At 41.7% G+C, this 15537-nt stretch overlaps 1 pseudogene; it reads right to left on the bottom strand.

Moving 5' to 3' along the window:
- On the bottom strand, positions 1-3904 carry LOC134480936 (glyceraldehyde-3-phosphate dehydrogenase-like; annotated as a pseudogene).
- Positions 3905-15537: the final 11633 nt, after the last annotated feature.

Raw genomic sequence — 15537 nt, 5'->3', positions numbered from 1 at the left:
CCAGCCCTAGCATCAAAGGTGGAAGAGTGGGAGTTACTACTGAAGTCACAGGAGACAACCAGGTCCTCAGCATAGCCCAGGATTCCCTTTAGTGGATCCTTAAATACCTCCTTTACCACCTTCTTGATGTCAGGTTTCTCCAGGTGTCATGTCAGATCCACAATGGGCACACTGGGGTAGGAACGCAGAAAGCCATGCCAGTGAGATTCCTATTCAGTTCTGGGATGACTTTGCCCACAGCCTTGGCAGCACCAGTGGATGCAGGGATGATGTTCTTGGCAGCCCCATTGCCTTCTCACCACAGCTTTGTAGAGTTTTCTGAGTGGCAGTGATGGCATGAGTTGTGGTCATGAGCCCTTTTTCCATGATGCAAAAGTTGTCATGGATGACCTTGGCCAGGGGGCTAAGCAGTTTATGGTGCAGGATGCATTGCTAATAATCTTAAGCAAGTTGTCATATTTCTCATGGTTCACACTCATCACAAATATGGCGGCATCATCAGAAAGGGCAGAGATGATGACCCTTTTGACCACACCCTTCAAATGAGCCTGGGCCTTTTCCATGGTGGTAAAGTCTCCAGTAGACTCCACAACATATTCAGCACCAGCATCATCCCATTTGATGTTAGTGGAATCTTGCTCTTGGAAGATGGTGACAGACTTCCTGTTGATGATGAGTTTCCCATTCTCAGTCTTTTTCACTCAGACCCTCAAATTCTACAATGACTCCGCCTACCTCAAACTTCCCCATCTCCACAGGCAACATACTGGATCCCTTTTTCTTAAACTCATATTAATGGGAATTGTAGTGATAGAGGCCTGTCCTTAACACTGTGATTCAATGAGGAAATGTGCTGTCCCTTAAGATCCCCCAGGGCACGTTTTATCTCCTGAGTTGCATGGTGGCAGCGGAAGATTCTTAACTAGGATAGGAAATAGGGAAGTAGGATCCCAGTGCATGACATAGTCAAACTCCTTATTTTATTATTTTTTATTTGTTACTATATACATAGTAACAAGGTCTTAAGGTATAGAAATAAACCAATGTGCAAAACATCAAAGATAAATGAAACGAGGATAATAGAAAATAGATGATAAAAAACACCCAAAGCTGCCAAGACTGAACCCCCAGTGAACGTGATTGTTGGGGAGATGGTGGTAATGGGGAGAGGATGGGGAGAGGAACACCCATATAGAAGGGGATGGGGAGGGGTTAGGGGGATGTTTGCGTGGAAACCGGGAAAGGTAATAACAATTGAAATGTAAATAAGAAATACCCAATTTAATAAAGATGGAGAAAAAAACCCACCCAAAGCAAATGCACAAACTAAATCTAAAACTTTGAACAGTAAATCCAAATCCCTACTCCAACGCCAATCCACCAGGAAGCAAATTCACTATGTTCAGGTCTATGGGGACCACAGATGTTCAATTCCAAACAAAGGAAATAAAAAATAAAGATCTCAGAACACAATTCTGAGTCCAACTGCTTTTAGCCAACAAGCAGCTAGCTTACAGCAGTAGAAGAACCAGATTCAGGTTCAACTGCTACCTTACAATGGGCTAGCATTTCTCACAATGGCTCCTTGTGAGGTCATGGGACCTGTGACCTAAAAACATCTAGCCAAAACTTTTAACCAGTTTTACCTTTTCATGGGTCTTTCCAAATCCATGGCATAAAACAACCTCTGAACAGCAGAGGATGTTTTGGCTCAGGCTTTCAGAGGTTCAGGCACAGCACGATGGAGGGTTCACCTGCTGGCGCTGGCAGCAGAGCGTGTGGGAACTGGTTTCAATGCCCTAACAGTTTCCCGGGTCTCCTAAGAACCCAGTGTCTCCCACCAGTCTACACACCCAAGGATTCCCTAAGTACTCAAACAGGGTCGCCTTAGCGACCAAATGTCTAAACAAATGAGATATCACAGGACATATCACATTCAATTCATGACAAAAACCTTTTACTCTTAATAGTGACCACAAATAATCACAAAAGATATGATACACTGAAGAAGATGTAGTTCTCTGGGGTTGACACTGGCTTTAACTAGTTAGGAATTTATGTAGCATTTGTTAATGGTCTTGAGATTTGGGCCCTAAAACTCTGTATCAACACTTGGCTTTTACAGACTCCTCACCTCTGCACTCAGGGTGTTCAATGCCTTTAGTTTTGAGCTTAGTCTGATGGGTTTAAAGGACGTGGTGCATCACCAACACTGAGATGCTGTAAGATGTTCTGTGTCCACTGTACCCCAGGGCAGATATTGAGCTCATGCTATTGGAAATACTGAAGTTAAAGCAAACCTACTACAATGGAGGATAGAAAGAGGGCTTCTTTTGCTCTCCATCACTCTGTTTCTGTCCTTGTATATTCGAATGGAAAAACTACACTCAGTACATTATTCATTTGCCTTACATTCTATTAATACCTAATCTTCCTCTCCGCTCTGCATGGGGACAAAACAGTTTAAATTATCACAAACTGTCAGAAAAGTCTCATCTAGGAGATTTCCTGCAAAGCCTTCACCTTGTCTTCCACCGCATATTTTGAGGATGGACAGAGGGACAACCCCAACTGTCCCTAGAGCTTCAGCTTGATTTAGTCCCTGCCACTGACATGGCCACACCCCACTGCTGTCTGCCTGTATTTCTCCTCACTGAAGCTGATGTCCGTGTGTCTGCCTAGTCCTTCCTCTAGACATGGTCTTTCCCTCTTGCCTCTGCAGCTGGGATCAAGACTGTAGCTCTGATCTCACGCCTAAGCTGCTTTGTCAGCTCCTCTGCACCTTGGTTTCCATTCTTCCATCATCAGTGCACATTCTGTTTCTATTTCTACTCTCCTCCCTTTGAAGCTGAAGAATACTGTTGCCTCCGAAACCTTTAATGTTTAATGTCACTGTGTGATCTGTGAATAGCTTTCCACCAAGCACAAATTGTCTCAAGCTCATGTGTCTTAATTTTGATAGACACATGATAAAGCCAGGAGAAAAAAGACAAATCCAGGCCCTTGTCAAACTCCTGGCTCAGATCAGTAAGAGCTTTGAATTTCCCTGCTTGTGTTGATATCCTCTGCACCTCATGAACACAAAGGACTCTTCTTCATGGTGAGCAGCTATATCAGTGCTGGTGACTCAGGTACACAGGAAGCAACCAAAGCTAAAGATGGCTCCCCCTAATCTCCTGAGGTACAGTTTGAACTCAAAATAGCATCAGAACTCCAGGGTCTGAAATGGCTTCTCCAGATTCAAAGACATTATCAACCAGGGCAGAGATTTTATTCATATCTGAATTTTGTATAGACAATGATCTATTACTATGTTCTGTTCCATGGCCATAAGAATAGCTATAGTTCCTGACAGTGTCTAAAGGAAGTCAAATAAAAATACACACATTTTGGATCTGAGAATATCATCATAAAAACTTCCATGGCAACATCTATAGCACAGGCTCCTCACCAAGAAGATAGGGGGAGAGGAACACACAGGTTATCCCTGCACCTGATACAAAATTAGCTCAAGGAGCATCACAGCATCTGGAATAAATCAGCACAAACTGATACCATTGTCAGCCAAGGCAAATGCTGGCTCTAATTCTAACTATGACCATCTACAAGGCAATTTGCTCACCGTGTTCTGTGAAATGTGAACATGGTATTGCTAGTGTCATTTCCGTAATGGATGGAGCCACTCTCACTTTAATCACAGACCTCCTTCCCCATCTCTGATCATCTGCGTGGCCAGACTTACAGATTCTTGCTGAGCTCATTAGATCCTACCCTCCTCAGCTCTTCCGTTTCTGCTTTCTAGGCCTCCTGATGGCTCTTAAAGGCATTAGAATTTGCATGTTAGTGAATGTTTCACACAACTGTGAAGATACTCTTCCTGTAGCTCTTAACTCACATTCCTCATGATTAAGGAGCTTAAACATCAGGAATCAGACCTTCAAAAGCTTATTGCTGTCCTCATCTCCATCCTTAGGTCTCAGTTCCTTGTGCCCTTCCTTCGTGTCTTTACTGTGACAGAAGAGTCCATCTTCTTTCCTGTTCTTCCTTCTGCCTTCTTTTCTTAAACATCAGCTTTGAGGCTTTGCATATGGAGAGGATTGATCCTTTTCTCCCATCACCTTTTCTTTTTATGTATTGTTTTCCCCCTCCACCACCTCCCAGAGTTCACTGAGATCCTCAATAGAGGAAGAATGGTGGTGTGTCTCATGCATGCCATTGTTTTTTTTTCTACACTCCCACAAGCCCTGTTTTCTGAGAACAGCTAGAATAGGACCTTCACCACAACACCCAGGTTGTTCAGGTCTCTAAGGTTCGAGTCATTACTCATTTTCCAGCACAAAAATAAAGTGTCTGGACTGGGAATAACAGTTGGTGAAGTGCTTTCTTTTCCTGCCACAAGTCTTGGGTTTGAGTCAAAGCACAATGTAAAACCTGTATCTCTCCTGGACACATATTGAAAGTATCTGAGGACCCAAGAGACACAGGGGATACAGACTGAAGAGAGTGGGAAAGGAAGATACAATCTGTGTGGCCACTCCAAACAGTGAGCTTCTGAGATGTGTTAGCACATGGCTTGTCCCTATATCCTGAATCTGTAGGAAGGAAGAACTGCAGGGATGGAAATGGAGAAGAGCCTGAGGAAAAGAAGGTCCAGCAACAGCCCCAAAGTGGGATCCAGCTCAATGGGAGGCCCAAAGACCTGACACCATTACTGAGGCTACAAAAGGGACCCATCATGACTACCCTCCGAAAGACCCAGCAAGCAGCTGAAAGAGTCAGATGCAGTTATTTACACCCAACCAATGGACAGAAGCTGCTGACTCCTCCGGTTGAATTACGGAAAAGCTGGAGGAAGCTGAGGAGGAGAATGACCCTGTAGGAGGACCAGCAGTCTCAACTAACCTGAACCCCTGAGATCTCTCAGACACTGGATCACCAACCAGGCAGCATACACCAGCTGGGATGAGGTCCCCAACACATAGACAGCAGAGGACTCCCAGGTCTGGGTTCAGTCAGAGAAGATGCACCTAACCCTCAAGAGACTGGAGGCCCAAGGGAGTTTAGAGGTCTGGTGGGGTGGGTAGGGTGGGGCACATCCTCGAGGAGATGGGGGTTGGGGTGGAGAAGGTATGGGATGTGGAACAGTGGGAGGGTAGACCAGGAGGGGAATAAAATCTGGAGTGTAAAAAAGAAAATCTAAAATAAAAATATTTCCCATTCAGCACTTTCACTCTATTTCCAAGAAGCCCATCTTTAGTGTTTTTCTAAAATGCTCCAACAATTTCCTTTCTTCCTAAAACATTTTTTTTAACTATAGTCTGGCATTTAAGACATTGAGCCATCCAGAGCCTGGGATATCTTATAAAAAAAATCAGCCTGTTTTCTAAGAAGTCTAAGACCATCAGGTATCACTGTGTCTCCTGCTGTGCTGGTGGGGTTTTCCCTCACTCCCCCCGTAAGGTTCCAAGTCACATTGGAACTTCAGGAAACACTAGGACATTGAAAAAAACTGGCTCCTGTCACCATAGACACCAAACACATGCTATAGCGGACTGAAGATAGGTTCAGTAGGTAAAATTGTTTTCTACAGAAACATGAGGATCTGTTTGATCCCTGGAACCCACATAAAAGATAGGGATGGCAAAATGCACATCTGTAATCTCAATTGTGTGTGTGTGTGTGTGTGTGTGTACACACAGGAGGATTGCCTGGATATTCTGGTCAGTCAGTCACTGAGTTGAAATGGTGAGTTCCAAGATTAGCAAGATAGCGAGAGACTGTGTCTCAAGGGAAAAGGGCAGAGAGTGATGACGCTCTGGCATACACACATGGACACACATGTGTGCACACACACATCATACATCCACACATGCCACTCTCATCACACACACATTATTAATTAACAGTTTTATAATAGTGTAAATATCTGTTAATGAGTCTGATGCCTGTTATTCCCAGATGGAGTCTGATTTCTGTCTATAATTCTGCCTCCCTGATCATTCCCAAGCTACCATCAGCGGTCAAGGCTGATGTCGACCTTTATTCTGAGATGACATACGATGTGTTATGGGCTGTCTGAGCCATTAAGTCACCACTGTGACACTTGTAGGATGGAAATCTGCTGGGAAGTCAATGTTCCAGCCCCTTTCCCAGGACTGTGATCACACAACACCATCTCCATTCTCTTTGCCTCTTCAGGGCTGGGATGTGGCTAAGTTGACAGAAACATCTGCATGAATATGGATTTGGGCGATAAAAGATCTTTCCTTTGTCAATTGCATGGCAGATGTGCCCGTTGTTTCTCTATCCTACAAAGACTGGGTACAGAAAAAGGTTCGGTTGCCCCACAGGAAAACATAACCTCAAAACTCCTCACTGATGGAGGCTTTGTCTGTCTTGTTAGCTGGCTCTGTCCAAATACAACAGTTTTCTAGTCAGTCGTCTCCAGTCTCTTTTGACTTCTGGTTTTCTACTCTACAATGCCCTCTCCCATGTGTTTCCTGTTTCCACAAATAGTTAATTCTGTGGTTCACAATCAGCAGACACTCATGGCAGGACTTTCTTTTTTTCTTTTTTCTTTTTTTTAGAAGCATAGACATTTGTCATTTATTTAAAATCAAATTTAGTGAGAATTTTTCCACTCAAAATGCAAGACAAATGTAGGGTATGTGTATGTTAAACACCATATAGTGACTCATTAACAATAATATGACAAATACAAAAAAATGCTACATCCTCTGCTGTGATAGTTTACTTTTTTTCTTTCTTTTTTTTATTAACTTGAGTATTTCTTATTTACATTTCGAATGCCATTCCCTTTCCCGGTCTCCGGGCAAACATCCCCCTAACCCCTCCCCCCCACTTCCTCATGGGTGTTCCCCTCCCCACCCTCCCCCCATTGCCGCCCTCCCCCCAACAATCACATTCACTGGGGGTTCAGTCTTGGCAGGACCAAGGGCTTCCCCTTCCACTGGTGCTCTTACTAGGCTATTCATTGCTACCTATGAGGTCAGAGTCCAGGGTCAGTCCATGTCTAGTCTTTGGGTAGTGGCTTAGTCCCTGGAAGCTCTGGTTGCTTGACATTGTTGTACTTTTGGGGTCTCGAGCCCCTTCAAGCTCTTCCAGTTCTTTCTCTGATTCCTTCAACGGGGTCCCGTTCTCAGTTCAGTGGTTTGCTATGGCAGGACTTTCTTAACTCAGAGTGAAATTTTATTTTAGGATTTCAAAATAAAGGACTTTATATATATATATATATTTCCATGATCTGCTTCTGATCCTTGTGTTTTATCACTGCAACAGACAATAGTGAGTGCACCATTAAGGTGCCCAGGGTGGTATCTTTTCCTACTGCTTCCGCTAAAGATCAACCATGCGATGCCTACATGCTTGAATGCTCTCAAGAAAGATCATGATACTTAGGGCTACACAAACCCTAACCTTAGTGGGCAATAATTCCAACAAATGCCAGAGGCTGCACCAGTGCCTGTAAGATAATTCTGTAGCACATACTGAAGTCAAGGAGTCTTCCTATGAGAACTTCCATGGTTCATACAAACCTGCCAGCAGTCTGTAGCACAAATTCTCACCTACGCATCCTTCCCATACCTCAAGAGAGCACCACAATGGACCCAACATCCATTACCGTGATGAGGACTACATCTTCCCTCACAATGAAGGGAGAAGGATGGCCCCACTGCTGCAGGTGCTGTCACCATTCTTTTCTAAGCTACTTTGATCCTCACATACTCCTCCTTCTGTCTTGTATGGTCCTGTGGCCTATTGTTTGAATCAATCTAGGATGCATTGTGATTCAGGTTTCAGTCTCTTCTGATTGATGTCAATATGGAGAAAGTAAAGTTTATAACAACACAGAGAATGTTATGATGAGAAAAGATGGAGGCGTGCCGAGCCTTTGTTATATTCAGGAAAATGAAGGAATGTGTCCTTCGGCAGCCAGTCATTTGTACCCAGGTAGAAAATGATTATGCAGTTACAAAGACTTGAGTGAGTTATGGTCCAATGGATTCACCAACCTGGAGGAGGCAGCCACAAGCTACAGCCAGCCTCCCAGTACCCTGCTGTCTTTGTCTAGTGTCCTAGAAGGGAGTGAACCAAACATTTGAATCTGACATGAGTTAAAAACCACACTTCTGTATGGTAGGTATGGTGGTTTGAATGAGAAAGCCCCCCTAGAATCAGAGACTGTCATTACTAGAGGTGTAACCTTGTTGGAGTAGGTGTGACCCTGTCAGAGAAAGTGTGTTGTAGTCACTGTGTGGATTTTGAGGTGTCAGAAGCTCAAGCCAGGCTGAGTGGCTCAGTGTCTTTTCCTGCTGCCTGCAAATCTAGATGGAGAACTCTCTACTATGTCCCCAGTACCAAGTCTTGCCCTCATGACAATAATGGACTAAACCTCTGAAATGTAAGTCAGTCCCAATTAAATGTTTTCTCTTATAGGAGCTGCTGTTGTCGTGGCGTCTCTTCACAGCAATAAAACACTAAGACAGCAAACATTTTATATGCTAAAGTTTCATCCCAACCTTTGTATAATGAGATGGAATTTTATTCTGGAGATTTCCATGTTGAACTTAGGACAGAGTTGTGTGGTTGTGAGTACAACTGAGATACTGACTCTGAGTCAGGTTCTTACAGCGCAGAGGTACATGGGAGGTCCAGGCTCCGGGAAAGGCAGATTTCTCTTGAAGGCACTGGGCGTTTTCTCTCTAAGATGGAGGGACTCCTGTAGGTATTGGTAATCTGAGATTCACGGGTGCTCTCTCAGCTCCAATCCCAGAATGTCATCTCCCAGACAGACTCTTTCCTGATGCCCCATGGCATCTCCAGGGAATCCTAAGCCAAATTCTTCCTGTTGTCAGTACTTTACAGAACCAACTGAAGACTTTTTTTTTTTGTTTCCTTCTAACTTTAAGGTTTAATTAGCAGACAAAGTATAAGGTTTCACTGTGGATTTCAAATGTAATTTGTTGCCCAACACCTCCTGCCCCTCCCCATGACCTTCCACATCCTATCGCTTCCTACCTGCTTCTATGACATATGTATTCAATTACCTCCTCCCCTCACCTGGTTCCCTTTCTGTTTACATGATCTATAACTTCATATATATATATATATATATATATATATATATATATATATATATATATAAAGCTAGGACCAACAATGAGAGCAAATTATGCTGTATTTGTGTCTCTGAGTGTGGGTAACATTCATAAGATATTTTTTCCAGATCCATCCATTTTCCTGTAAAGTTCATATTACCATTTATCTTCATGGGTGAATAAAATTTCATTGTATATAAAAAAAAATGTGTAAGTTGGGGCAATATCAGAATGGGCAATCTTCATTGTACAGCCCTATTTCATCACATTATTGCCAACTGAAGACTTAAGATGTGATTTGTGTAATCGGTTTCTATAATGAGGAAGCAAAGCCTTAGGGAAGAGACTAGACAGAGGGAAGAAGTGTTATGGAAGTGATTGGCACCCCCATGAAGAAGGCCCCCTCCCCATAGGAGAAATCTCCACCAGTTCTGCATGAAGGGACACAGCCTGAGAATGGCTACCTATAAAGGAAACCCTTGCTGGATAGAAAAGATGACCTTTCAGTGTTTTCAGATTCCACAATGGGAGCAATAAATCCAGTAAGGGGCATCATGCTATAGCAGTTCAAATGGCTAAGGCAGCAGCTCAGCCTATTTTAATCCGAGTAAAGAGAGAAAATAGACTTATTTAGTATACTGAAGAGAACAGGGGTCTAGAAATAACAGATCAATTTTGTGCCAGTCACAGGATATTTTGATATCACGTGAACAAAACGATCATTTTGTCAGAAGATTCTTCTAAATATACAAGGTAGTGAACATGCCTAGACAAAGCCATCTGTTTGATGACAATATTTATATTCATCATGTTATTGATTCCTTATGAGTGATTCCTTTGAAATCACAGCCTTTCAAAAAGTACAGATGTTGCTAATACCTATGACACAGAGCTTGAGTGCCAGGGTGCACAAAGATCTCACTCCAAATGCCTGAAATAATAAGACCTTTAAAACCAGATGAAAAACAGATTGTGACATAGATGGAAGGAAGTTTTTTTGTGAGATCATAAAAATGGAACACTCAAAAAAAAAAAAAAAAAGGAACATTCTTGCCAGTTGTGGTGTTACCTGCCTTTAATCCCAGCATTCAGGAGGCAGAGGCAAGTGGATTTCTCTGAGCTTGAAGCTAGCCTAGTAGAGCTACAGAGAAGCCAAGAGCCCTGTAACAAGGAAACAAAAACTGGCACTCTCCAAAGTGCCCTGAGTCCAGGTAAAGACAGCACGATGTGCTCTGTAACACTAGTGCGGACTGGAGAGTGTTCTTCCCTCCATGTGCCCGAGGTCCTACCACTGTTCAGATCCATCAGGCATAAATTTCACACCTTGCAGTCTCCCTTTACTGCAGACCTTGAGAAATTGGTAGATGGAGATAACATTTGCATGTGCTTTCTCTCATCTAGTCCAAAGGAGAAGATATAAACCCGGGAGCACCTCACCCCAGCTCTGAACCGAAAAGGGACTGAGTCACCCATGGCTAATTCTTGCTTGTCCTTCTGATTTCTTGGCACATCTCAGGTATAGGCGTCACATGTTTAAAACCAGCCTCCTCTAGCAAGGTACTTGTTTTCTCACCATCACTATGTCTGTTTCTACAGCACAGCCTGTGCTGACTCAGCTCCCTGCCCTCACTGCATCTCCTGAGCACCAGCCAGACTCCCTGCACCCTGCCCTGAGTAGTGATTTTATTGTGGTTGGCTTACTTTATACCCTGGGGCCAGCATTAGTCAGGGAGCAGTGCTCGGTTTCTTCTAAAATATTACTCAAACTCAAGTAAGTACCAGGGTTCTGAGCCTACCAACCAATACTCTGGATCCAAATATGCCTCAACCAACGCAGGGCTTCTACTCGTATCTGGACTTCAGCCTGAGGAATCCCACAACATCTCAACCTAACAGCCACACCACACTCAGAGGACCTGGTGCAGACCCATGCCGGTCCTGAGCTTGCTGCTTCAGTCTCTGTGAACTCCTATGCATCCTGCTTAGTGAATTTAGAGGGCCACTTTCTCCTGGTGTGCCCTATAACATTTCATCCCTACAATCTTCCTTCCTACTCTTCTCCAGGATTCTGGAGCTTCTAGGTCATCAGCAACACAGCCATTCAAAAAAAAAAAAAAGGTGCACTTCCAGTGTATGGGTCTTTTTTTTTAATTAACTTGAATATTTCTTATTTACATTTCGAGTGTTATTCCCTTTCCCGGTTTCCAGGCCAACATCCCCCAACCCCTCCACCTCCCCTTCTTTATGGGTGTTCCCCTCCCCACGTATGTAGGTGCCCTTGTATTTGGGGCATAGATATTTAGGATTGAGAGTTCATCTTGGTGGATTTTTCCTTTGATGAATATGAAGTGTCCTTCCTTATCTTTTTTGATGACTTTTAGTTGAAAATTGATTTTATTTGATATTAGAATGGCTACTCCAGCTTGCTTCTTCCGACCATTTGCTTGGAAAGTTGTTTTCCAGTCTTTCACTCTGAGGTAGTGTCTGTCTTTGTCTCTGAGGTGTGTTTCCTGTAGGCAGCAGAATGCAGAGTCCTCATTGCGTATCCAGTTTGTTAATCTATGTCTTTTTATTGGGGAGTTGAGGCCATTGATATTGAGAGATATTAAGGAATAGTGATTATTGCTTCATGTTATATTCATATTTGGATGTGAGATTCTGTTTGTGTGCTTTTCTTCTCTTTGTTTTGTTGCCAAGACGATTAGTTTCTTGCTTCTTCTAGGGTGTAGCTTGCCTCCTTATGTTGGGCTTTACCATTTATTATCCTTTGTAGCGCTGGATTTGTAGAAAGATATTGTGTAAATTTGGTTTTGTCATGGAATATCTTGGTTTCTCCATCTATGGGTCTTTTTAAAGTTAGTGTCTTCACTACTGTTCTAGTTTCAAGGAGAGTTTCCCAGACTTTTCTTTTCTTTGCTGTTGCTATGTGCAACTTTTGTTTCCCTTCCTCCATCTTCTTTTAAAAACGTTTTTCAGTCAATCCCTGATTGAGAAGACGACGAAACAAAATGAAACAGGAAAGGCCATGCAAGTCATGAGAGGAATTAACAAAGACTAATGTGAAAGATTGGAAACAAAACACAAAGGATCCCAACTGTGTTTACGGAGAGGGTCAGAGCCAGAATGGATGGAGAGGACATAGCGTGTGAGCTTGAGGACAATTGGGAGGACTGGAACAGTCAACAAAGATGGAAATGAGATCATAAGGCAACAGTGGGCACTTCAGAACATGCACGCCACGCGGAATTTGGACCAACTACAGGAGAAGGAAAACGACGCCACTCTAAGTTATAGAAAAAATTCCAGAGAAACACAAGAAAGCAAAAATTTCAAAAATTAGGAGAAGTTGCCGATTCATATATAATGAGCTGTCCTTTATTATATTACAATTAAAATGTTAAATATACAGAAAAAAGAATATATAATTAAAACAGGAAGAAAGAAAGAAATACCAAGTCACACAAGGCAGAGCCATCAGAGTATTAAGATCATGTAACTGAAAACTTAAAAGCTGAAAGTGCTTTATTAATAATGATTTATCTGAAGTTCTTAATGGGAACAATAAATCCAGCAAAGCTGTTGTTATACATTACAAACCAAAAACTTTCCATGATAAAACTAGTATAATATCATTTATGATGACCAAGCCATCTCTATAGAAAAGACTTCAAGTGGAATAGCAAAACTAATCTATCCATGAGACCACAGAAAAGAGTAGAATATTATGGAATATGTTTCTGAGAAATGGAGAGAGAAATTTTTAAAGGGGTGATTTCTGGTAGGTTTGCTATGCTCCAGTTCCAGACCTAGTAGTATATGGCCTGAACAAGTTAGAATCAGTGGGCTTTTACTTCTTACATAAGCCCAAAAAGGGGAAGGGTGTTGGACATGGGGGTGGATGGATATAAGAGCAGTTAGGAAGACAAGTTGGGGATAAATATGACCAAATACATGTGTGTAAAATTTTCAAATCCCCCCACAAAACTATATTTAAAAGAAAACAGAGCTTTCAAACCAGTAACTTAATAACTTAATAATACACCTTAGGACCCTAGAACAAGTTAAACTCCCAATCAGATTATGAAAATAAAGATTATGTTCAAGGCAGAAATTAATGGAATGGAAATAGAAACTGTTAAAAAAAATCAATCAATGGAACAGAGAGCTGGTTCTTTTAAAAGATAAACGAGATTGACAAAGCGTTATTAACCAAGCTCAGAAAGAGTGGCAGGGTCTCAAAATTAGCAAAATTGGAAATGAAAGGGAGCCATTGTGAACGACACCAATGAAGTCTTACCTTAAAACACTTATGTCACTAAATTAGATTGAAGCAGTACAAAAATTCTCTCAACTAAAAATTAAGGTCCAGACCAAAATAGATTCATGATGAATTTTATCAGACTTTCAAAAGATAAGTAACATGTATAAAATAGCAAAAGGAATATTTCTGATACTTAAAGCATATAAAGATGCAACAAAACACAGAAGTGTGGGTTAATCTCCTTGATGACCATAAAAAATTCTCAGCAAAACATTTGCAAACCAATTCAAGATCATATCACAAAGAACACCCACTGTTCTTTATTTCAAATGTGGGGATGGTTTGATGGTTTGATGTATGTAAATGAAGAAATGTAATACATCACATAAATATATTACAGGAAGTGATTTACATGGTCATCTTCATAGACTCAGAAAAGGATTTTGCCACACTAAAAAAAAAATCCCCTCATGCTAAAAATAATAATAATAGTACAGACTAAAAAGGACATATCCCAACATGATAAAGGTTACATATGACAAATCTATTCCCTAACATTATATAAAATGAAGAAAATCTCAAAGAATTTCCAGTAAAAATCAGGAACAAGATAAAACTGTTCACTTTTTTTCACTCTTTTTCGAAGTCATAGAATAATGTGAGAATGAAATCAAGGGACACAGTGTGAGCCAGCTCTACCAGTGGGAATTCATGACTTAAGGTCCTATAATTTTGGTCAAATGCCCATGGCTGGGGTGGTCACAGGGTCCTGGGGAAAAGGAACCTATGACTGTTATGCTAAAAGACGTATTGTTTAAACCAACTTCAAAATACATGTCTACATCCATAGATCTCTGTTGCTGTCAGCCTTGTAAATAAGAGCTCTTCTTGCAGTTGTCAGATGGGAATGAGAATCCTCATAACTTGCCTAAGTGCTGAGAATAAATGACTGTTGAGTGTTCTGTCATGTAAGAGAGACATCTGCATCTCTGTCTCTAAGGCTCAGGAACTATCTCAGAAGGAGGTGTGGGCAGAACATCAGAGCCGGAGGATGGGGCAGAGGTTTTATATGTGTTACACTCAAGAATTCCAAGAAGTTTTGGTTCCTTGTCTAAGGAAAGCAAATGATCAAGACAATCAACATTCATCTGTGTTTGGGTAGAAACTCCTGAGGTTCCACGCCTAGTTGAGGAACTATTGGGAACTGAGGATGAAGATTCATGTTACTTCAGGGATTTGGACTCTACCAAATTCATTATGGTGGATGGTCCCACCCCCATGTTCATGTAGGCAGTACTAAACATCACAAATTATTTAATTTCACTAATTATTATTTATAAGCATGGATATTTTCCTGAATATGTGTCTGTGTACCACATACATGCCTGGGGTCTGCAGAGACCAGAGGAGGTGACCTTTCAGACACCCTGGGGTTGGAGTTATAGTTGATTGTAAGCTGCTATACGGTTGCTAACCTCGGTCCTCTGGAAACACAGCCAGTTGTCGTTGACATTGTCATTACTATGACTATTATTTTTATAATTATCTTGATTATAGAAGAGGACGTTAAGGTAGGAGAAGGAATTTTGGGGAAAGTCAGTCCAGGGATATTGGGAGCAGGAATTTGAGTTGGCTGTGATTACATACATGTATGAAATCATACATGTGATTGTATACATGTATGAAAAATTTGACGACTAAGTAGAAAATATTCATAAAAAAATACAGCTGGTCAATTGGTTTCACAAAGAATATCCAAGATTAAGAATACAAACCTTTAGCTAGAACTCTTTCTTTTCTTTTTCTTAAGATTTATTTATTTATTTAATGTACGTTAGTACACTGTAGCTGTTCTCAGACACACCAGAAGAGGGCATCGGATCCCATTACCATCTGGTTGCGAGCCAGCATGTGGTTGCTGGGAATTGAACTCAAGACCTCTGGAAGAACAGTCAGTGCTCTTAACCACTGAGCCATCTCTCCAGCCCAGAACTATTTCTAATTTTCTAAGAAACCACCAGATTGATTTCCAAAAGACCCAGCTATACCACTCCTGGGCATATGCCCAAAAGATGCTCCACGTACACAAGGACGCATGCTCCACACTATATGTTCATAGAAGCTTTATTTGTAATAGCAAGAAACTAGAAACAACCC

Source organism: Rattus norvegicus, chromosome 11, assembly GCF_036323735.1.
Source record: "Rattus norvegicus strain BN/NHsdMcwi chromosome 11, GRCr8, whole genome shotgun sequence".
Lineage (NCBI taxonomy): Eukaryota > Metazoa > Chordata > Mammalia > Rodentia > Muridae > Rattus > Rattus norvegicus.
This window is presented reverse-complemented; position numbering and strand designations above follow the sequence as displayed.